The sequence below is a fragment of the Triticum urartu genome, chromosome 4A (assembly GCF_056163025.1).
Source record: "Triticum urartu cultivar PI428250 chromosome 4A, HENAU_Tu73, whole genome shotgun sequence".
In the NCBI taxonomy this organism is placed as follows: Eukaryota; Viridiplantae; Streptophyta; class Magnoliopsida; order Poales; family Poaceae; genus Triticum; species Triticum urartu.
Genome location: NC_141876.1, coordinates 231,440,739 through 231,464,917, shown reverse-complemented (window position 1 = coordinate 231,464,917; position 24,179 = coordinate 231,440,739).

Genomic DNA, 24,179 nt, shown 5'->3' with positions numbered 1-24,179 from the left:
CCACCGCCTACTCCTAGCCGTTGAGGAGGCACTCGAGATCATTCCGGTGACAGGTAGAGAGATCAAGCTCAGAGTGAGCCTATATGCTGACGACGCAATAATCCTCGCAAACCCTGACAAGGAGGAAATTAACCACCTGATGTGCATCCTCCATAGCTTCGGTGACACCTCAGGCCTGCGGATAAACCTTGCAAAATCCACGGCCACGCCGATCCACTACAACAACATCGACCTAGGGTGAGTTCTTCAAGCTTTCCGCGGCCCGATCGCCCATTTTCTGATTAGATACCTAGGTCTACCCCTCACCACGGGCCGGCTTCGACTAGTCCATCTACAATTCATCCTCGACGGGATCCGTGCCCGGCTGGCGGGGTGGAAGGGATGTATGCTCTCCATTGCGGGCAGGCGCATCCTCGTGTGCTGCGTCCTCACTGCCCTACCAACCTTCGCTCTCACCGCGCTGCGAGTCCCCATGAAGCTCCTGAAGGAAATTGACAAATGTAGACGACGTTTTCTATGGGGGAAGGACCGAGAGCTCTCTGGCGGCAGCTGCAAGGTCAACTGGGAACGAGTCTGCTCCTCAATCGAGCATGGCAGGCTCGGTGTACTGAACCTATCAAAGTTCAGTCACGCGCTCCGGCTGCGTTGGCTCTGGCACAACTGGAAAACCGCCTCTCGCCACTGGGTGGGAACGGAGCCCCCGTGCGATGCCTCAAACCAAGCACTGTTTAACGCCGCAATGACGGTGACCATTGGCAATGGCAAGATGGCGAGCTTCTGGCATAGCTCATGGCTAGGGCCAGTGCCGTTGAAGTTCTGCTTCCCAACCCTCTTCAAACATTCAAGGCTCAAGGGCAGAACGGTGGCTCAGGCTATTGCCGGAGATCGATGGGTCATGGACCTGGTGCATGGCAACACAAACGACCTAGTCAACAAGGTTTTAAACCTGCATCATCTTATTTAGCATCAGCAGCTCGCCCTCCAGGCTGAAGAACAAGACCAGGTGTGTTGGGACTTTGAAGATCAGGCCAATACAGCTCCCACTCGGCTTACACCCTCCAGTTCTTGTGATCGACGACCGACATGCATCAAACCCTGATCTGGAGTGCTTGGGCTCTGGCTAAGCTCAAGATGTTTGCATGGCTCCTTCACCAGAACCGGCTATGGTGCAACAACCGTCTCCAACGTAGGGGCTGGACTAACGACTATTTTTGCCAGCTCTGCCTCAGAAACCTTGAGAGCTCCACACACCTGTTCTGGGAATGCTCTTTCACGAAGACAATTTGAGCCAAGCTGTCTTCTTAGCAGCACTGCCAGGGTTTGAGCCGGGCCAGCAAAACCAACGACAATAGCTCTCTAGAAAGGGTGGAAGCCATGGTCTCCATGACACGACCAACATTCACAAAAGGAATAAAATCCTTTATAATGCCTGTGCTATGGAAAATCTGGCAGCAACGCAACAACTGCGTTTTTAGGAGGAAGAAGGCAAGGGTGTGTGTCGGTGTCAAAACCGGCGGATCTCGGGTAGGGGGCCCCGAACTGTGCGACTAGGATCGATGGTAACAGGAGATGGGGGACACGATGTTTACACAGGTTCGGGCCCTCTCTATTGAGGTAATACCCTACGTCCTGCTTGATTAATCTTGATGAATATGAGTGTTACAAGAGTTGATCTACCACGAGATCATAATGGCTAAACCCTAGAAGCCTATCCTGTATGACTATGGTAATGAGTAAATCCTTTCTGGACTAACCCCTCCGATTTATATAGACACCGGGGAGGGGGGAATATAGGGTTACATAGAGTCGGTTACATAAGAAGGAATCTTCATAGTCGGTCGCCAAGCTTGCCTTCCATGCCAAGGAGAGTCCAATCCGGACACAGGTACAGTCTTCGACCTTCATGTCTTCAGAGCCCATCAGTCCGGCCCACAGATAACAGGGCGGACGCCCGAGAACCCCTTAGTCCAAGACTCCCTAAGTAGCCCCCGGACTAGTCTTCAATAGCGAGGTGTTCGGCACACAAATTGTCTTCGGCATTGCAAGGCGGGTCCCTCCTTTAATGATCTCCAAGTGATGTATTCGGCCATCGGTTCAATGTCGCTCCCCTCGGCTTATGCACGTTAAATAACTTCGCCTTCCATGTGTCAAGTGAAGGTGGAAGGTCAGGGTATTTTTGCAGATAACACCCCGTCCATGCAAGGAACAACACCTATTTAAGAGATTGGATCCTAGATCCATTCGGCACCACGTAGAGGAAATCCCCGGAAACTGCTTAGGAGAAACCATTACAGCATGGCTAGTGCCCCCAGCTCCTCCACCCGTTCCGGCCTAGAGAAAGGCCAGTGGGAGAGGTGTTCGGTGTCCCACAGTCAATTGACGAAGCTGCAGACGCAGGGATTTCTTCCCCCCGCAGATCTAGTTTCTGTTCGAGCGGGGCTAGATTCCTTCAACAGTGAGATTCAGGTAGAGGACTTCCCCAATCCATCCTGGGGAGAGCGAGTATGTTTCGTCCCCTACCTACTAAGGGGCGTTGGATTTACCATTCATCCTTTCCTCCGAGGGCTTTTGGAATACTATGGCCTCCAGCTGCACAACTTCACCCCTGCACCCATCCTGCACATTGCGGGTTACGTCGCTTTATGCGAACTATTCCTGGGTATCGAGGCTCATTTCAAGCTATGTAGGAAGTTGTTCTGTCTCGTCCCGCGTAATCACGAGGGGTCAATATTTGAAGTGGGCGGAGCCGAAGTATGGCGTATCGCCGATACTGGATATCTGTCCGGCACACCAAGGAAGGCACCTTAAGAATGGCCTTCCGAATGGTTCTATATTGAGGACATCGCGCTTCCTGACCCAGTTCAAAAGGGTCTTTCTGAATTTGCGAGCGTTCCGCTGAAGAAACGCCACAGTTGGCGTCCCTAGAGTCTTGAAGAGGATGACAGCGTACAAGTTTGCCAGCTTATGAGCAAGATAAAGACGCTCGCTCAGTCCGGACTCACAATAATCGAGGTAATGGCAATTTCCATAGTGCGAGGGGTTCAGCCACTACAATACAGAGGGCTACCCATGTGGCACTACAATGGAGAGGATGACTCCTCCCACTATGGCTGGAAGGGTCCGGATACCCCCGTCGCTCTGGCCAATATATTGGCCGAGCTATTTAAAGGGGAGGAAGAGGAGTTTCTTCACATTAAGCGCAGGGACGGGTATTCTATGTATGATCCTCCCAGTTGGGAAAGCCTCAACCCCTCTATTCCACTCATTCCACTTCCGGATTACTTTTGATAAATTTCCAGTCTGTTTGTTATGACAACACTGGCGGAAGGTCACCGAAAGGACTTCATAGTCCTGCCCCATAGCCGGAGATCCACAACTGGGAGCTAGATCCTGGGTTTTAAGAGGATCCAGATATATTCGTGGTGCTTGCGGAGGGAGTGTTTTACCAGACAAGCTATGATGGCATAGAAGTGGCCATCACCGCTGACTACCCTGGCCTTCTTCCTGCTTCACATGTAAACAATTAAGAAACACCCTCTCTAAAAGAGTGCTCTTATTTTGCCTCACCCACCACACTATATCGTGCTTCACAGGGAGACGTTCGGCAATTTCGGAGAGATCGGCTCCCGCGCCGGGCAAGCCTTCGAAGAGGAAGGCGGGTGAAGACACAGCCAGGCCTTAATCGAGGAGGTACAGATAAACATGCCTTTCAGCAATCGCATCCGACTGTGACTCGTGTGTTTGTTTGGTTACAGGGAGAAGGTTCGCCGAACTGTGTCCGGGGACCCGGTCGGTGGTGTTCCCAACAACCGGGATTTAGATCCAATCGGGGAGACTGGGGCTAGTGCAGGAACAGAGCCGGACTGCCCTTCGGCCGAGGGTTCAGAAAATATGTCCGTCACCAACTCAAAGGTAGAGAGTGCCCTGAACCATCGACGCTGCAGGGCTGTCTTGCGAGACCCCAAGTTCTCGGAGGAGGCTTTTAATGCCTTTAGCTCAGGCGACGCATACATCTGAGCTGCCCGAGATGGGCTTAGAAGAGCCACGAAGCAATATCTGACAGATGTGCAAGTAAGTTTTCTTTGTCAAAAAAGGATAACCATATTCCCGTTGCCCCTGAGACTGAAAGCAGTTGGCACAACTGATTTAAGGATCTTTGTACGACCAGGTCCTTACAGAGAAGAATTGCTTACTAGCCCAGGAGCTGGAGCAGTGCTGGGAGCAGCTAAATGCTGCTACTGCCGAACTGGAAAACATTAAGAAGTCGTCTTCTGGTAATGTTCCCCTCCACCGAGGAACAATAATTGTATACCAACTGTGCTAATTCTGCTGCTGATCGCATAATAGGGTCGTTTGATCAACTTGAAGAGAAGTTGAAGATCGCCCAAGAGGGAGAAAAAGAGGCGAAAATGCAACACGCCGCAGGCGAACGTGTGCTGACCCGCGTCAGGGATGAGAAAAACAAGCTACAGGATTCCAACACTACATTGGGTGAAGAATTGAAAGACGTTCGAGCCCAGCTAGCCGATCCCGTGAAGGAGAACAAGAGGCTGTGGGGCGGCATATTCAGTATGTGTCCGAACTATTTTTAAAGTAGTTCAGAGATAAATGGGACTGATATATTCATGTTTGCAGGTATATTGATAGGCCGTCCTGAACAGGAGGTGTCTGGATCATCGAGTGATCTGCTGCAAAGACTGTCTCAAGTGCACGAGCATGCCCGGATGGCCATGCGGAGCGTTGCCAAGGCCTTATGGCCATCCGCCTCCCCTCTAGGAAGTATGGAGGAGCTTCTAGAGCTGTTTAAGGGAGTGCGGCGGCGTATCCGACTATGGAAGATATCGGCCTGCCGAGAGGGCGCGCGAGAGGCCTGGGCCATGGTGAAAACGCGATATACCAAGCTGGATCCAAATCACATAGCCCGGGTTGGACCGTTAGGGTCAAATGGGGAAGAAATTCCCGTTAGTTTAGTATATGACCAAGTAGAGGTGGCCACCAAATATTCCCGACAGGATTGTAAGTTAGACTGCCTGTTGGAAGGTGTAGAGGAGGAGGTGTTCGAGTCCAAGTGACCGTGTACTTTCCTCATTATGTGGAACTCTAGCTGAATTGTATATCATTTGTCATGGCGGACCTTTTCGCTTCAACCTCCGGACCCAAAGGTGCGGAGTGTTTCCGAATACCTTCGCGGACTAATAGGCCGGGGTATGCCTGGAAAACTAGGCGTAGGGGTCATAGTTGCTTGAATTGACAAGTTGTATCCAGCTAGCTATGTTATATTACATTAATATCGTAAGAAACATCTTCCAGAGAGAATAGTTCCGTTAAGGGTTCCTTTCCCTGGGTGTGCATGCATTTAATGTACATGTCCAAATTGTGATATGGGCACCATAGTTCGTATAACTTCTCGGGGTGCACAATGGAGTGAGTTTAAAAAACATCTTTAATTCATCGACCGAATATTCCCTTAAGAACACTAGCTTTCGGCTTCACCCAGTCTGAGGTACACATCCGGATGACCGGCCAGTAACAATTGCAAAGGTCCTCCCTTTATGCCCTAGCCAAACTAAAGGGAATGTAGGGCATAAGCACAGGAGCCAGGCAACCCAGCTTGGCCAGAACTTAAGTCATATCGAAGCATATAGGGCAAAGAAAAGGTACATATGGAAAAACTCATATGTGAGGAGCTTAATGCTCAAGGAATGACAAGAACCTCTGTCCAAGAAGCCCCCAGGTAAAAGTGAAGTACATATTTAGAGATGTATGTGTCAATGGTGTGTGGTCTAGCCGTACCAAAGCGTTAAAGCGAAAAAGAAGAAAGTATCGGAAAAGAGAGAAAAAATAATGGAAACTACAGGGGAGGAGGAGACGAACAAGGGGTTTGGCGCTAAGCATAGAATGTAACACCCACGATGCGGCTATATCTCCCACGTGTCGGAGCACGACTTAGAGGCATAACCGCATAGTAGGAATGTCGCAAGAGGGGTAATCTTTACACATCCCATGTACTGAATAAGAAAGAGATAAAGAGTTGGCTTACAATCGCCACTTCACACAATACATAAATATATCATACAACATCCAAAATACAATCAATGTCCGACTACAGAACCAAATAAAGAAAGACAACCCCAAATGCTATATCCCCGAATGCCCCAACTGGCCTCCTCTACTGATCATTCGAAAAAGACACATAGTAACGGCCCGAATCCTCGTCGAACTCCCACTTGAGTTCGATAGTGTCTGCACTGGCATCATCGGCACCTGCATCTGTTTGGAAGTATCTGTGAGTCACGGGGACTCAACAATCTCACACCCTCGCGATCAAGACTATTTAAGATTAAAGGAAGGAAAAGGGTAGTGAGGTGGAGCTGCAGCAAGCACTAGCATAATGGTGGCTAACTTACGCAAATGAGAGCGAGAAGAGAAGCAAAGCACGGGCGAGAAGCTAATAATGATCAAGAAGTGATCCTGAAACTACTTACATTCAAGCATAACACGAGACCGTGTTCTCTTCCTGGACTCCGCCGAAAAGACACCATCACGGCTACACACGCGGTTGATTCATTTTAATTAAGTTAGGTGTCAGGTTCTCTACAACCGGATATTAACAAATTCCCATCTGCCCATAACCGCGGGCACGACTTTTGGAAGTTCAAAACCCTGCAGGGGTGTCCCAACTTAGCCCATCCCAAGCTCTCACGGTCAACGAAGGATATTCCTTCTCCCAGGAAGACCCGATCAGACTCGGAATCCCGGTTACAAGACATTTCGACAATGGTAAAACAAGACCAGCAAAGCCTCCCGATGTGCCGACAGATCCCGATAGGAGCTGCACATATCTCGTTCTCAGGGCACACCGGATGAACACTACGTACAACTAAAACCAACCCTCAAGTTTCCCCGAGGTGGCGCTGCAAGTGGCTCTGTTTTGGACCAACACTCAGAGGAGCACTGGCCCGGGGGTTTAAAATAAAGATGACCCTTGAGTCCGCGGAACCCAAGGGAAAAGGCTTAGGTGGCAAATGGTAAAACCAAGGTTAGGCCTTGCTGGAGGAGTTTTATTCAAGGCGAACTTTAAAGGGGTTCCCATAACACCCAACCGCGTAAGGAACGCAAAATCAAGGAACATAACACCGGTATGACGGAAACTAGGGCGGCAAGAGTGGAAAAAAACACCAGGCATAAGGCCGAGCCTTCCACCCTTTACCAAGTATATAGATGCATTAAAGTAGGCAAGATATAATAATGATATCCCAACAATATCCATGTTCCAACATGGAACAAACTTCAACTTCACCTGCAACTAGCAACACTATAAGAGGGGCTGAGCAAAGCGGTAACATAGCCAAACAACGGTTTGCTAGGAAAGGTGGGTTAGAGGCTTGTCATGGCAATATGGGAGGCATGATATAGCAAGTGGTAGGTATCGCGGAATAGCAATAGAGCGAACAACTAGCAAGCAAAGATAGAAGTGATTTCGAGGGTATGGTCATCTTGCCTGCAAAGTTCTCCGAGTTGACGAAAGCTTGATCCTCGTAAGTGTACTCTACGGGTTCCTCGATCACGCAGTCGTCTCCCGGCTCTACCCAAAGCAAGAAAACAAGCAAATGAAACAACAATCAACCACGGTGCAATGCGCAAGAAACATGATGCAAAACATGGCATGATATGCGGGATGTGATATGCAATGCATATGCGTGCTTCGGAAGGGAAAGAATGAACCATGCGTCAACTTGGAAAACCAAGTGCGCCGCTGGAAATATGAGTTGATTTCGGTAAAAATCGATATAAAGATCACCGGAATCGGATGCACGGCTTGCAAATGGCAAACAAAACAAGAATGGCACAATTCTGCGATTAACAGCATGATGTCATCTAGAATGCAACAAGAAACTAGGCTACTGCACTCCAACATAACGACAAATCACATGGAAGTGATCTACTCAAGATGCTTGACAAAAGATGAACACTGAGCTACGGCTAAATCACACAAGAGCAGGTCCAAACAAGCATGGCAAAAGTGCAAAAGATATCAGCATCACAGACTTAGTGAAAATACTAACATGCCAGGAATTAACATCAGGAAGCAACATTTAGAGCAAGCAAACAATATGCTACAGGAACAAATCATAGCAAAACAAGGCATGGCATGAATCTACTAAATGCATAGAACAAAACCTTACTGACCAAGAGTCAAAAGTGCACAGAAAATATGATGGCACGCATGTAAACATAGCAAGTTTCGTTAACAGATTCAGACTTAGCAAAAAACTGAGCATGGCATCAACAGAATTACGAAGGCATCTTTGCGAGCTCGATTCACTCATCACAAAGCCTTGCATGACAAACTAAGAATACTACCAGCAAGAAGACATGATCATAAGGCTAACCATGGCAAGACCAAGTTTATAGCATGCTTGGATCAACTACAACAACCATGGAAAAATTGATTAACATGTAAACAATCTACCAGGAACATTTTATAGCAAAAGTAGAGCAAGAATAAGTCATGATAGGGCACTCCATAAATGCAAATAGGGGCATGGATGGATAGATCATAACCATATGTCAAAATCGTCCTTACTGAAGATACTCAAAACAAGCATGGATCTCACTGTAGCAACATGAATACATGGCATAAAAATAACAGCAGAGCAATGACTTAGTGAAATTCTAAGTCTCTGAAATCAGCAATATCACGAGAGCTACTTTGCATGCTTGTGCTAGTCACCAAAAATATCACAAAAATACATGGCAAACACCCCTGTAAAGATGGCATGGCATAGACCAAAACACTTGTAGAGATCATGTACATATCAAGCACACCACAAATGTGGCAAAAATGACAAATTCTCATAAACTGCTAAGAATCAGCATCTAACATTTTATAGCACTCTTGAATCAACGATTTGGGCATCAAAATGGACTCAAACAAACATTTCACAATGGAACAAAATTAAGAGCACATCACGATGAACATTTTGATATATCACACGCACGAAACGGAGCTACGGATGAGAAGTTATGGCATGATGAACAGGGCATAACAAAACAGAGGAAAAGACTTAGAGATATTTTAGACCTCCAGATCTAGGGTTCGTCGGTGCGGAAGTCGAGGTTCGCCTGGATCTCGCCGGATCCGGGAAGGAGAGGGCCGGAGATGGAGGAGGGGGCTCGTCGGAATGCTCGGGCCTCGCCGAAGTGGAGCTTGGGGAGGAGGTGGAGGTCGGGCGCGGCGGCGCGGAATGAGGAGCGGCGGTGCGGTGGCCGGAGGCGGCGCCGGGGTGAGGCGGCGGTAGCCGGCACGGGGCAAGGCGCGACACCTGCGGCGGGGCAAGACGGCGGGTGGCGACGCGTAGAACGGCGGGCGGCACAGCAGGATCGAGCGGCGGCGGCTCGCGCGGGCCCTCGACGGGCCTGATGGGCTGCGGCGGCGCGGAGGCGATGCGGGGCCAGGTGGAGGGCGCTGAGTGGCTCGAGGCGGCGACGCGATTTCGTCCGGCGTGGGCGGACGTGTCCGTCGGTGTGAGGAGGGGATTTTTAGGGTTTGGACCTGGATTTGGACGGGGAGGACATATTTATACCTAGAAGGAGGTGGGAGTGTCCAAATGAGGTGTAGCTTTTGACCACGCGATCGTGATCCGACGACGGAGGACATGGGATAGGTTTGGATGGGTTATTGGGCCACTTTGGAGGGGTGTTGGGCTGCAACACACAGGAGGCCTTTCCGGTACCCCGGTTACACGTTGGAGTATCAAACGGACTCCAAATGGCACGAAACTTGACAGGCGGTCTACCGGTGGTGTACCAAGGCCGCTTGGAAAATCTCGGTCCATTCCGAGAACGTTTAACACCCGCTCACGAAAAGAGGCAAAAGGGGGGTGCCGGAGGACGTAGGAGTGTCGGATTGCAAAACGGACAACGGGGAAAAAGCTCGGATGCATGAGACGAACACATATGCAAATGCGATGCACATGATGACATGATATGAAATGCATGACATGAACAAAATGCAAAACGAAGACAAAACCCAACCATGAGGAATCTCATAACTTAGAGCTGAAAATGGCAAGAGTCGGAGTACAAATATGGCAAGTTACATCCGGGGTGTTACAACACTCCACCACTATGAAAGGATCTCGTCCCAAGATCTAGGACTGAAAGAACTCCGGATATTTGGAACGGAGGTGGTCCGCGCGTTCCCAGGTGGCTTCTCGGTCGGAATGGTGTGACCACTTCACTTTCAGGAATTTGATAGACTTGTTGCAAGTCTTGCGCTCGGTTTCTTCAAGAATAGCAATGGGATGCTCATGATAAGACATGTCTTCTTGGAGATCAATCTCTTCGAAGTTGATGGTGCGGTCAGGAGTCTTGAAGCACTTGCGAAGCTGTGACATGTGAAACACGTCGTGCACATTTGTGAAGTTGGATGGAAGATCAAGTTGATAGGCGAGATTGCCTCTTTTGCCAATGATCTTGAAAGGCCCCACATATCTAGGGGCAAGCTTCCCTTTGATACCGAAGCGACGAGTACCTTTCATTGGAGAGACACGGAGGTAGACATGGTCTCCGATCTCGAAAGTCAAGTCACTATTCTTGCTATCATAGTAACTCTTCTGGCGCGATTGCGCGGCTTTGAGATTCTCACGGATGACTTTACACATTTCTTCAGCTTCTATGATTAAGTCATTGCCAAGAAGTTGGCATTCACCAGTCTCTTACCAATTAAGAGGAGTACGGCACTTTCTGCCATAGAGAATCTCGAATGGGGCCTTGCCTGAGCTTGCTTGGAAGCTGTTGTTGTAGGAGAACTCGGCATATGGAAGACAATCTTCCCACTTCATACCGAAATAAATGACACAAGCCCTGAGCATATCTTCAAGAATTTGATTGACTCGCTCGACTTGTCCACTAGTTTGAGGATGGAAGGCTGTGCTGAAGCGAATGTTGGTGCCCATGGCCTTCTAAAAGGAGTCCCATAACTTAGAAGTGAAGATTCTTCCACGATCTGAAGATATGAACTGTGGAATGCCGTGCAAGGAGACAATCCTGGAGGTATATAGCTCTGCTAACTGAGCTGCTATGATAGATTCTTTGATAGGAAGAAAACGAGCCACTTTTGTAAGCTTGTTGATGACAACAAAGATAGCATCATTTCCACACTTGGACTTGGGAAAACCAGTCACGAAGTCCATCTCAATATGGTCAAACTTCCATTCTGAGATGGCAAGAGGTTGGACGAGACCAGCTGGCCATTGGTGTTCCGCTTTCACTCTTCTGCAGACATCACATTCATTCATGAACTGAGCAATTTCTCGCTTCATTTGAGTCCACCAATACGACTGCTTGAGGTCATGGTACATCTTCTTACCCAGGATGAATGGATAGGAGGGAATTGTGAGCCTCATTCATATTGACTTTACGTAGATCACCCTTAGGAACCACAATTCGGTCATCAAAGAATAGAGTATCTTTGTCATCAAGGCGATAGCACTTGTACTTGGATTGGCTCTTGGCGATCCCATTTTTCACATTCTTCACCATTGCATCAAGAAGTTGTGCCTCACGAATTTGATCTTCCAAAGTAGGAGAGACTATGAGGTTGGCAAGAAATCCTTGAGGAACAACTTGGAGATTAAGTTTGCGGAAAGCTTCACAAAGGTCCGATTGGAAGGGCTTGAGAATTAAGCTGTTGCAGTAAGCCTTGCTGCTCAAAGCGTCAGCAATGACATTGGCCTTACCTGGAGTATATTCGATACTCAGGTTGTACTCTTGAATCATTTCGACCCAACGAGTCTGCCTGAGGTTGAGGTTGGGTTGAGTGAAGATGTACTTGAGGCTCTTATGATCAGTGAAGATGTCCACTTTCCTTCCCAATAAGAGATGTCTCCATGTGAAAAGAGCATGGACAACTGCCGCCAACTCGAGGTCATGAGTGGGGTAGTTCCTTTCGTTGGGCTTCAACTGGCGAGAGGTATAGTCCAGAACTTTCTTCTCTTGCATTAACACAACACCGAGACATTGCAGGGAGGCATCACAGAAAACTTTGAATGGTTTGGATTCATCAGGAGAAGTCAGAGCTGTGACTAGCTTCTCTTTGAGGGTGTAGAAAGCGACGTCACACTCAGGCGTCGAGACATACTTCACATGCTTCTGGAGGAGGCTGGAAAGAGGCTTTGCAATCTTAGAGAAATTCTTAATGAATCTTCGACAATAGCTTGCAAGCCCAAGAAAGCTGCGCAGCTGCTAGACATTCTGAGGCGGTTCCCAATTCACAATTACCGACACCTTCTCATGATTAACAGCAATGCCCTTGGCGGAGATGATATGGCCAAGGTAGAGACCTCATCGAGCCAAAACTCACACTTTGAAAACTTCGCATAGAATTGATGCTCTCTGAGTTTGTCCGGCACCAATCTCAAATGTTTGGCATGATCCTCCTTGGTCTTGGAAAAGACCAAAATATCATCGACATACACCAAGATGAAATCATTTGTGTAAGGGTTGAAGATGAAGTTCATCATGCGAGAGAACGTTGGAGGAGCATTGACAAGACCGAAAGACATGACAATATATTCATAAGAACCATAGCTTGTTCTGAATGTTGTCTTGGGGATATCTTGTTCATGAATCCGAATATGATGATAACCCATATGGAGGTCAAGCTTGGAGAATACTTGTGCACCTTTAAGTTGCTCGAAAAGCTCATTGATGTTGGGAAGTGGGTACTTGTTCTTTATTGTCTTCTTGTTCAATGGGCGGTAGTCAACACAAAGTCAGTCCGTGCCATCCTTCTTCTGGACAAAAAGAACACCACAACCCCATGGAGATGAAATCGGTCTGATTAGACCCAGACGCTCTTGTTCATCGATCTGTTTCTTCAATTCCTTTGGTCCAAGATTGTAAGGACGTTTGCAAACAGGTTCCGTGCCAGGCTCAAGATCGATGACAAATTTAACTGGCCGGTGAGGAGGCATTCCTGGAAGCTCTTCTGGAAAGACGTCTTGATATTCACAAAAGACTGGAATCTGAGAGATGGCATCCAACTCTCCCTTCTCATTGAGAGAAAACAGTCGAATGGTATCATCACGAGCGGCATAGATGATAACATCCTCAGACGAGTGTGTCAATTGAATCTGCCTGGCTGCACAATCAAGCTGAGCCTTGTGCTTAGAAAGCCAGTCCATGACGAGAATTAGATCCATATCCGAGTCAACAAGACCAATAGGAGAAGACAAAAACTTATAGTCGCCCATCTCGATAGACACGTCCGGGACGCAATTGTTAGATATCATTTGCTTCCCCGGGGACATAATCTTCAACGGGAAAGGAATCTTTTCGGTCACAAACTCATGCTTGGCAACAAAAGGTCTTGAAATGAAAGAAAGCGATGCACCAGTATCAAACAATACTTTTGCAGGAAAAGAGTTCACTGGAAGGTTACCCATGATCACTTCTGAAGAGTCCTCTGTGTGAGCTGCGTTCATCATGTTGACCTTTGCAAACTTGGAATTATGCTTGACCACTGCATTGCTGGCAGATCTCACAGGAGGAGGAGGCGGAAGGCGCCTTTGGTTGAAGCATTTGTTTGCATAGTGCCCTTTCTGCTGACACTTGTTTTTTTTGACAGAAAGACTATAAGGGAACCCCCTACAGTATAATTGGTGCAACAAACCCGAATTACAAGTACCATGCCTTTAACCTGGGTGGGTGGGAAGGCATCAACCCCTTCCCACCACTAGGCTATGCCTTAGTTTGCGTGTTGCTGGCACTTGTTGCAAATAACCTCTGAGAGCGGACGGTGATAAGGAGCACTTGACCTTAGAGCATGAGATGGAGCTTTGTTCTGATAGCCCGGGTTGGGTGGGTGGGAAGATCCATTGCCACCTTTACTCTTCTGCTGGTAAGGCTAATGAAACAGAGGAGGAGGAGGCAACCAGAATTTCTGTTGCTTAGCTGCCACTTGAGTTGAAGAAGAAGATGGAGTTGCATCCCTGACTCTCTTCTTAGAAGCATCGCGCTTGAGCTGAGCGGCTTCTTGCTTTAGTGCCATGTTGTAGAATTCATCATACTTCGTCGGCTCAAAAAGCACGAGAGCTAGTTGCAGATCTTCTCTGAGGCCACCTCTGAATTGATAAATCATGCTCTTCTCGTCAGTGATGTCTTGTTTAGCAAAGTGAGCGAGCCTCTGAAACAGGATGTTGTATTGGTAAACAGACATGCTGCCTTGCTTGAGATTGCAGAACTCGTCGCGCTTACTCTCAGCAACACTTTGAGGAATGTGGTGAGCTTTGAAGTCTCGAAAATCATCCTAGGTAATCACACGACCTCCTTTGGAATCTTTGTATTGTTGATACCACTCAGCTGCTTGGTCTTTGAGTTGAAATGAAGCAAACTTGACAAAGTCCTCAGGCCTGACATTGCTACACTCAAAATGTTTGCAGATATCCACGAGCCAATCTTCGGCGTTTATGGCCTCAACACAGTTACTGAAGGACTTCGGCTGGTTTGCAAGGAACTGATTGAGGGTAGAAAACTGAGCTTGATTGTTGCCTTGGCCTTGATTTCCTTGGTTGCGCTCTTGCAAGAGTTGCAAAAGCATATGGGTGTTGGCGTTGGTGGCGTCCATGACAGCTTGCCATGCCTTCGGAGGTGGAGGTGGTGGCGGAGGTTCCGGATTCTGACTCGTTGGAGGAGCCATCCTGAAGAGGTTGACATCCGTTAGCATCTTGAAAGACATATATTCAAGATGAATCAATGGATCGAAATTGCAACATATAGCCTTAACATTCGAACAAGAATGAACGAATGAATTCCAAAGTAAATCATCACACTTCCATAAGTTGAGAAGCCACTTAGATAAAGGTAGATGAATAAAGCAACAAGGTACGGATATGAACAAATAATTGGTAAGGATTACCCAATCACAAACCAAATATCTGCGGGAAGAAATACTAGAGCTACATGAATTCCCACCTATAAAACTCCCAACACTTTCTGGTTATGCAATCAGGTGTTGGGGATACAAGGGAAGCATAATATCTCACCCAAAACTAGCAAATCCTACATCCAGCTGTACCCATCCTTCAATACATAACCAAGAAACCTTCGGAAATCATTTGCCTCAACCTTCGAAAAGCATCCGTTATACGAGTTATGGCAATACTCCCGAACTCCCGCCCCAGTACTGGGTGGCGTCGAGGTTATCTCACCAACAACTGCATAAAGGAGATTTTCGATGTCAATGAACTCAGGTATTCCAGAATTGCAACGATAAAATTGTGACGACAACACCTCGGAGCTCAACTCCCCGGGACACTGCCACAACCCCTAAATGTCAGGGGGCACCAAGAACAATGTTCTCGTCACAAAACCATCGAAATGATTCCAAGATACCCGCGTGATCCTAATTTTTTTAGTGAAATTTGAGGAGAGAAGAGTCAAAACTGTACGTCAGGATGCCTCACCAGAGCGATGAAGGGACTGAGGAGTAAAAAAAATCCTACTCTCTGATATATATAATCCTAAGACTCAGAACATTTTTCTAGACTCAACAACGTCAGTGATTCAATCAAGCAGGGGGCTCCTAAGTCGGGGAAGGCTCTGATTACCAACTTGTAACACCCATGATGCGGCTATATCTCCGACGTGTCGGAGCACGACTTAGAGGCATAACCGCATAGTAGGCATGTCACAAGAGGGGTAATCTTTACACATCCCATGTACTGAATAAGAAAGGGATAAAGAGTTGGCTTACAATCGCCACTTCACACAATATATAAATATATCATACATCATCCAGAATACAATCAAGGTCCGACTACGGAACCAAATAAAGAAAGACAACCCCAAATGCTAGATCCCTGATCGCCCCAACTGGGCTCCTCTACTGATCATCCAGAAAAGACACATAGTAACGGCCCGAATCCTCGTCGAACTCCCACTTGATTTCGGTAGCGTCCCCTGCACAGGCATCATCGGCACCTGCATCTGTTTGGAAGTATCTGTGAGTCACGAGGACTCAGCAATCTCACACCCTCGCGATCAAGACTATTTAAGCTTAAAGGAAGGAAAAGGGTAGTGAGGTGGAGCTGCAGCAAGCACTAGCATATTTGGTGGCTAACTTACGCAAATGAGAGCGTGAAGAGAAGCAAAGCATGGGCGAGAAGCTAATAATGATCAAGAAGTGATCCTGAAACTACTTACGTTCAAGCATAACACGAGACCGTGTTCTCTTCCCGGACTCCGTCGAAAAGACACCATCACGGCTACACACGCGGTTGATTCATTTTAATTAAGTGAAGTGTTAGGTTCTCTACAACCGGATATTAACAAATTCCCATCTGCCCATAACCGCGGGCATGGCTTTCGGAAGTTCAAAACCCTACAGGGGTGTCCCAACTTAGCCCATCACAAGCTCTCACGGTCAACGAAGGATATTCCTTCTCCCAAGAAGACCCGATCAGACTCGGAATCCCGGTTACAAGACATTTCGACAATGGTAAAACAAGACCAGCAAAGCCTCCCGATGTGCCGACAAATCCTGATAGGAGCTGCACATATCTCGTTCTCAGGGCACACCGGATGAACACTATGTACAACTAAAACCAACCCTCAAGTTTCCCCAAGGTGGCGTTGCAAGTGGCTCTGTTTTGGACCAACACTCAGAGGAGCACTGGCCCGGGGGTTTAAAATAAAGATGACCCTTGAGTCCGCGGAAACCAAGGGAAAAGGCTAAGGTGGAAAATGGTAAAACCAAGGTTGGGCCTTGCTGGAGGAGTTTTATTCAAGGCGAACTGTCAAGGGGTTCCCATAACACCCAACCGCGTAAGGAACGCAAAATCAAGGAACATAACACCGGTATGACGGAAACTAGGGCGGCAAGAGTTGAACAAAACACCAGGCATAAGGCCGAGCCTTCCACCCTTTACCAAGTATATAGATGCATTAAAGTAAACAAGATATAATAATGATATCCCAACAATATCCATGTTCCAACATGGAACAAACTTCAACTTCACCTGCAACTAGCAACGCTATAAGAGGGGCTGAGCAAAGCGGTAACATAGCCAAACAACGGTTTGCTAGGAAAGGTGGGTTAGAGGCTTGTCATGGCAATATGGGAGGCATGATATAACAAGTGGTAGGTATCGCGGCATAGCAATAGAGCGAACAACTAGCAAGCAAAGATAGAAGTGATTTCGAGGGTATGGTCATCTTGCCTGCAAAGTTCTCCGAGTTGACGAAAGCTTGATCCTCCTAAGCGTACTCAACGGGTTCCTCGATCACGCACTCGTCTCCGGGCTCTACCCAAAGCAAGAACACAAGCAAAGGAAACAACAGTCAACCATGGTGCAATGCGCAAGCAACATGATGCAAAACATGGCGTGATATGCGGGATGTGATATGCAATGCATATGCGTGCTTCGGAAGGGAAAGAATGAACCAGGCATCAACTTTGCAAACCAAGTGCGCCATTGGAAAGATGAGTTGATTTTGGTCGAAATCGATATAAAGATCACCGGAATCGGATGCACGGCTTGCAAATGGCAAGCAAAACAAGAATGGCACAATTCTGCGATTAACAGCACGATGCCATCTAGAATGCAACAAGAAACTAAGCTACTGCACTCCAACATAACAACAAAGCACATGGAAGCGATCTACTCAAGATGCTTGACAAAAGATGAACACTAAGCTATGGCTAAATCACACAGGAGCAGGTCTAAACAAGCATGGCAAAAGTGCAAAAGATATCAGCATCACAGACTTAGTGAAAATACTAACATGCCAGGAATTAACATCAGAAAGCAACGTTTAGAGCAAGCAAACTATATGCTACAGGAACATATCGTAGCAAAACAAGGCATGGCATGAATCTACTAAATGCATAGAACAAAAGTCCCTTACTGACCTAGAGTCAAAAGTGCACAGAAAATATGATGGCACGCATGTAAACATAGCAAGTTTTGTTAACAGATTCAGACTTAGCAGAAAACTGAGCATGGCATCAACAGAATTACGAAGGCATCTTTGCGAGCTCGATTCACTCATCACAAAGCCTTGCATGACAAACTAAGCATACTACCAGCAAGAAGACATGATCATAAGGCTAACCATGGCAAGACCAAGTTTATAGCATGCTTGGATCAACTACAACAACCATGGCAAAATTGATTAACATGTAAACAATCTGCCAGGAACATTTTATAGCAAAAGTAGAGCAAGATTAAGTCATGCTAGGGCACTCCATAAATGCAAACAGGGGCATGGATGGATAGATCATAACCATATGTCAAAATCATCCTGACTGAAGATGCTCAAAACAAGCATGGATCTCACTGTAGCAACATGAATACATGGCATAAAAATAACAGCAAAGCAATGACTTAGTGAAATTCTAAGTCTCTGAAATCAGCAATATTACGAGAGCTACTTTGCATGCTTGTGCTAGTCACCAAAAATATCATGAAAATACATGCAAAACACCCCTGCAAAGATGGCATGGCATAGACCAAAACACATGTAGATATCATGTTCATTTGAAGCACACCACAAATGTAGCAAAAATGACAAATGCTCATAAACTGCTAAGAATCAACATCTAACATTTTATAGCACTCTTGCATCAATGATTTGGGCATCAAGATGGACACAAACAAGCATGTCACAATGGAACAAAATGAAGAGCACATCATGATGAACATTTTGATATATCACACGCACGAAACAGAGCTACGAATGAGAAGTTATGGCATGATGAACATTTCATAAAAAAATAATAGAGGAAAAGACTTAGAGATATTTTAGACCTCCAGATCTAGGGTTCATCGGTGCGGAAGTCGAGGTTCGCCTGGATCTCGCCGGATATGGGAAGGAGAGGGCCGGAGATGGAGGAGGGGGCTCGCCGGAGTGCTCGGGCTTCGCCGGAGTGGAGCTTGGGGAGGAGGTGGAGGTCGGGCGCGACGGCACGGAGCGAGGAGCGGCGGTGCGGTGGCCGGAGGCGGCGCCGAGATGAGGCGGCGGTGGCCGGCGTGGGGCAAGGTGCGGCGCCTGCGGTGGGGCAAGACGACGGGCGGCGGCGCGCAGAACGGCAGGCGGCACAGCGGGATCGAGCGGCGGCGGCTCGCGCGGGCCCGCGGCGACATGGAGGCGATGCGGGGCCAGGTGGCGGGCGCTGAGTGGCTCGGGGCAGCGACGCGATTTCGTCCGGCGCGGGAGGACGTGTCCGTCGGTGCGAGGAGGGGATTTTTAGGGTTTGGACCCGGATTTGGACAGGGAGGACATATTTATACCTAGAAGGTGGTGGGAGTATCCAAATGAGGTGTAGCTTTTGACCACACGATCGTGATCCGACGACAGAGGACATGGGATAGGTTTGGATGGGTTATTGGGCCACTTTGGAGGGGTGTTGGGCTGCAACACACACGAGGCCTTTCCGGTTCCCCGGTTAACCGTTTGAGTATCAGACGGACTCCAAATGGCACGAAACTTGATAGGCGGTCTACCGGTGGTGTACCAAGGCCGCTTGGAAAATCTCGGTCCATTCCGAGAATGTTTAACACCCGCTCACGAAAAGAGGCAAAAGGGGGGTGCCGGAGGACGTAGGAGTGTCTGATTGCAAAATGGGCAACGGGGAAAAAGCTCGGATGCATGAGACCAACACGTATGCAAATGCGATGCACATGATGACATGATATGGAATGCATGACATGAACAAAATGCAAAATGAAGACAAAACCCAACGACGAGGAATCTCATAACTTAGAGCCGAAAATGGCAAGAGTCGTAGTACAAATATGGCAAGTTACATCCGGGGTGTTACAACACTCCACCACTACGAAAGGATCTCGTCCCGAGATCTAGGACTGAAAGAACTCCAGATATTCGGGTCCTCACGTTCCTAGGTGGCTTCTCGGTCGGCATGGGGTGACCACTTCACTTTTAGGAATTTGATAGACTTGTTGCGAGTCTTGCACTCGGTTTCTTCAAGAATAGCAACGGGATGCTCATGATAAGACATGTCTTCTTGGAGATCAATCTCTTCGAAGTTGATGGTGCGGTCAGGAGTCTTGAAGCATTTGCGAAGCTGTGACACGTGAAACACGTCGTGCACATTTGCGAAGTTGGATGGAAGCTCAAGTTGATAGGCGAGATTGCCGCTTTTGCCAATGATCTTGAAAGGACCCACGTATTTAGGGGCAAGCTTCCCTTTGATACCGAAGCGACGAGTACCTTTCATTGGAGAGACACGGAGGTAGACATGGTCTCCGATCTCGAAAGCCAAGTCACTATTCTTGCTATCATAGTAACTCTTCTGGCGCGATTGCACGGCTTTGAGATTTTCACGGATGACTTTACACATTTCTTCAGCTTCTGTGATTAAGTCATTGCCAAGAAGTTGGCGTTCACCAGTCTCTGACCAATTAAGAGGAGTACGACACTTTCTGCCATAGAGAATCTTGAATGGGGCCTTGCCTGAGCTTGCTTGGAAGCTGTTGTTGTAGGAGAACTCAGCATATGGAAGACAATCTTCCCACTTCATACCGAAAGAAATGACACAAGCCCTGAGCATATCTTCAAGAATTTGATTGACTCGCTCGACTTGTCCACTAGTTTGAGGATGGAAGGGTGTGCTGAAGCGAATGTTGGTGCCCATGGCCTTCTGAAAGGAGTCCCATAACTTAGAAGTGAAGACGCTTCCATGATCTAAAGATATCAACTGCGGAATGCCATGCAAGGAGACAATCCTGGAGGTATATAGCTCTGCCAACTGAGCTGCCGTGATAGATTCTTTGATAGGAAGAAAATGAGCCACTTTTGTAAGCTTGTCGATGACAACAAAGATAGCATCATTTCCACGCTTGGACTTGGGAAAACCAGTCACGAAGTCCATCTCAATATGGTCAAACTTCCATTCTGGAATGGCAAGAGGTTGGACGAGACCAGCTGGCCGTTGGTGTTCTGCTTTCACTCTTTTGCAGACATCACATTCATTCACGAATTGAGCAATTTCTCGCTTGATTCGAGTCCACCAATATGACTGCTTGAGGTCATGGTACATCTTCGTACCCAGGATGAATGGATAGGAGGGAATTGTGAGCCTCATTCATATTGACTTTATGTAGATCACCCTTAGGAACCACAATTCGGTCCTCGAAGAATAGAGTATCTTTGTCCTCAAGGCGATAGCACTTGTACTTGGGTTGGCTCTTGGCGATCCCATTTTTCACATTCTTCACCATTGCATCAAGAAGTTGTGCCTCACGAATTTGATCTTCCAAAGTAGGAGAGACTATGAGGTTGGCAACAAATCCTTGAGGAACAACTTGGAGATTAAGTTTGCGGAAAGCTTCACAAAGGTCCGATTGGAAGGGCTTGAGAATTAAGCTGTTGCAGTAAGCCTTGCTGCTCAAAGCGTCAGCAATGACATTGGCCTTACCTGGAGTATATTCGATACTCAGGTTGTACTCTTGAATCATTTCGACCCAACGAGTCTGCCTGAGGTTGAGGTTGGGTTGAGTGAAGATGTACTTGAGGCTCTTATGGTCAGTGAAGATGTCCACTTTCCTTCCCAATAAGAGATGTCTCCATGTGAAAAGAGCATGGACAACTGCCGCCAACTCGAGGTCATGAGTGGGGTAGTTCCTTTCGTTGGGCTTCAACTGGCGAGAGGTATAGGCCACAACTTTCTTCTCTTGCATTAACACAACACCGAGACCTTGCAGGGAGGCATCACAGAAAACTTCGAATGGTTTGGATTCATCAGGAGAAGTCAGAACTGGAGCTGTGACTAGCTTCTCTTTGAGGGTGTTGAAAGCGACGTCACACTCAGGTGTCAAGACATACTTCACATGCTTCTGGAGGAGGTCGGAAAGAGGCTTTGCAATCTTAGAGAAATTCTCAACGAATCTTCGACAATAGCTTGCAAGCCCAAGAAAGCTGCGGAGCTGCTTGACATTCTGAGGCGGTTCTCAATTCACAATTACAGACACCTTCTCATGATTAACAGCAATGCCCTTGGTGGAGATGATATGGCCAAGGTAGAGAACCTCATCGAGCCAAAACTCACACTTTGAAAACTTCGCATAGAATTGATGCTCTCTGAGTTTGTCCAACACCAATCTCAAATGTTTGGCATGATCCTCCTTGGTCTTGGAAAAGACCAAAATATCATCGACATACACCAAGATGAAATCATTTGTGTAAGGGTTGAAGATGAAGTTCATCATGCGAGAGAATGTTGGAGGAGCATTGACAAGACCGAAAGACATGACAATATATTCATAAGAACCATAGCTTGTTCTGAATGCTGTCTTGGGGATATCTTGTTCACGAATCCGAATATGATGATAACCCATACGGAGGTCAAGCTTGGAGAATACTTGAGCACCTTTAAGTTGATCGAAAAGCTCATTGATGTTGGGAAGTGGGTACTTGTTCTTTATTGTCTTCTTGTTCAATGGGCGGTAGTCGACACAAAGTCGGTCCGTGCCGTCCTTCTTCTGGACAAAAAGAACACGATGACCCCATGGAGATGAAATCGGTCTGATTAGACCCAGACGCTCTTATTCATCGATCTATTTCTTAAATTCCTTCGGTCCAAGCTTGTAAGGACGTTTGCAAACAGGTTTCGTGCCAGGCTCAAGATCAATGACGAATTCAACTGGCCGGTGAGGAGGCATTCCTGGAAGCTCTTCTGGAAAGACGTCTTGATATTCACAAATGACTGGAATCTGAGAGATGGCATCCAACTCGCCCTTCTCATTGAGAGAAAATAGTCGAATGGTATGATCACGAGCGGCATAGATGATCACATCCTCAGACGAGTGTGTCAATTGAATCTGCCTGGCAGCACAATCAAGCTGAGCCTTGTGCTTAGAAAGCCAGTACATGCCGAGAATTAGATCAATATCCGAGTCACCAAGAACAATAGGAGAAGACAAAAACTTATAGTCGCCCATCTCGATAGACACGTCCGGGACGCAATTGTTAGATGTCATTTGCTTCCCCGGGGACACAATCTTCAACGGGAAAGGAATATTTTTGGTCACAAACTCATGCTTGGCAACAAAAGGTCTTGAAATGAAAGAAAGCGATGCGCCAGTATCAAACAATACTTTTGCAGGAAAAGAGTTCACTGGAAGGTTACCCATGATCACTTCTGAAGAGTCCTCTGCCTGAGCTGCGTTCATCATGTTGACCTTTGCAAACTTGGAATTATGCTTGACCACTGCATTACTGGCAGATCTCACAGGAGGAGGAGGCGGAAGGCGCCTTTGGTTGAAGCATTTGTTTGCATAGTGCCCTTTCTGCTGACACTTGTTGCAAGTAACCTCTGAGAGCGGACGGTGATAAGGAGCACTTGACCTTGGAGCATGAGACGGAGCTTTGTTCTGATAGCCTGGGTTGGGTGGGTGGGAAGATCCATTGCCACCTTTACTCTTCTGCTGGTAAGGCCGACGAAATGGAGGAGGAGGCAACCAGAATATATGTTGCTTAGCTTCCACTTGAGTTGAAGAAGAAGATGGAGTTGCATCCCTGACTCTCTTCTTAGAAGCATCGCACTTGAGCTGATCGGCTTCTTGCTTTAGTGCCATGTTGTAGAATTCATCATACTTTGTCGGCTCAAAAAGCACGAGAGCTAGTTGCAGATCTTCTCTGAGGCCACCTCTGAATTGATAAATCATGCTCTTCTCATCAGTGAAGTCTTGTTTAGCGAAGCGAGCGAGCCTCTGAAATAGGATGTTGTATTGGTAAACATACATGCTTCCTTGCTTGAGATTGCGGAACTCCTTGCGCTTACTCTCGGCAACACTTTGAGGAATGTGGTGAGCTTTGAAGTCTCGGCGGAAATCATCCCAGGTAATCACACGACCTCCTCTGGAATCTTTGTATTGTTGATACCACTCAACAGCTTGGTCTTTTAGTTGAAACGAAGCAAACTTGACAAAGTCCTCAGGCCTGACATTGCTACACTCAAAATGTTTGCTGATATCCACGAGCCAATTGTCGGCGTCTGTGGCCTCGCCACAGTTACTGAAGGACTTCGGCTAGTTTGCGAGGAACTGATTGAGGGTAGCAAACTGAGCTTGATTGTTGCCTTGGCATTGATTTCCTTGGTTTCGCTCTTGCAAGAGTTGCAAAAGCATATGAATGTTGGCGTTGGTGGTGGC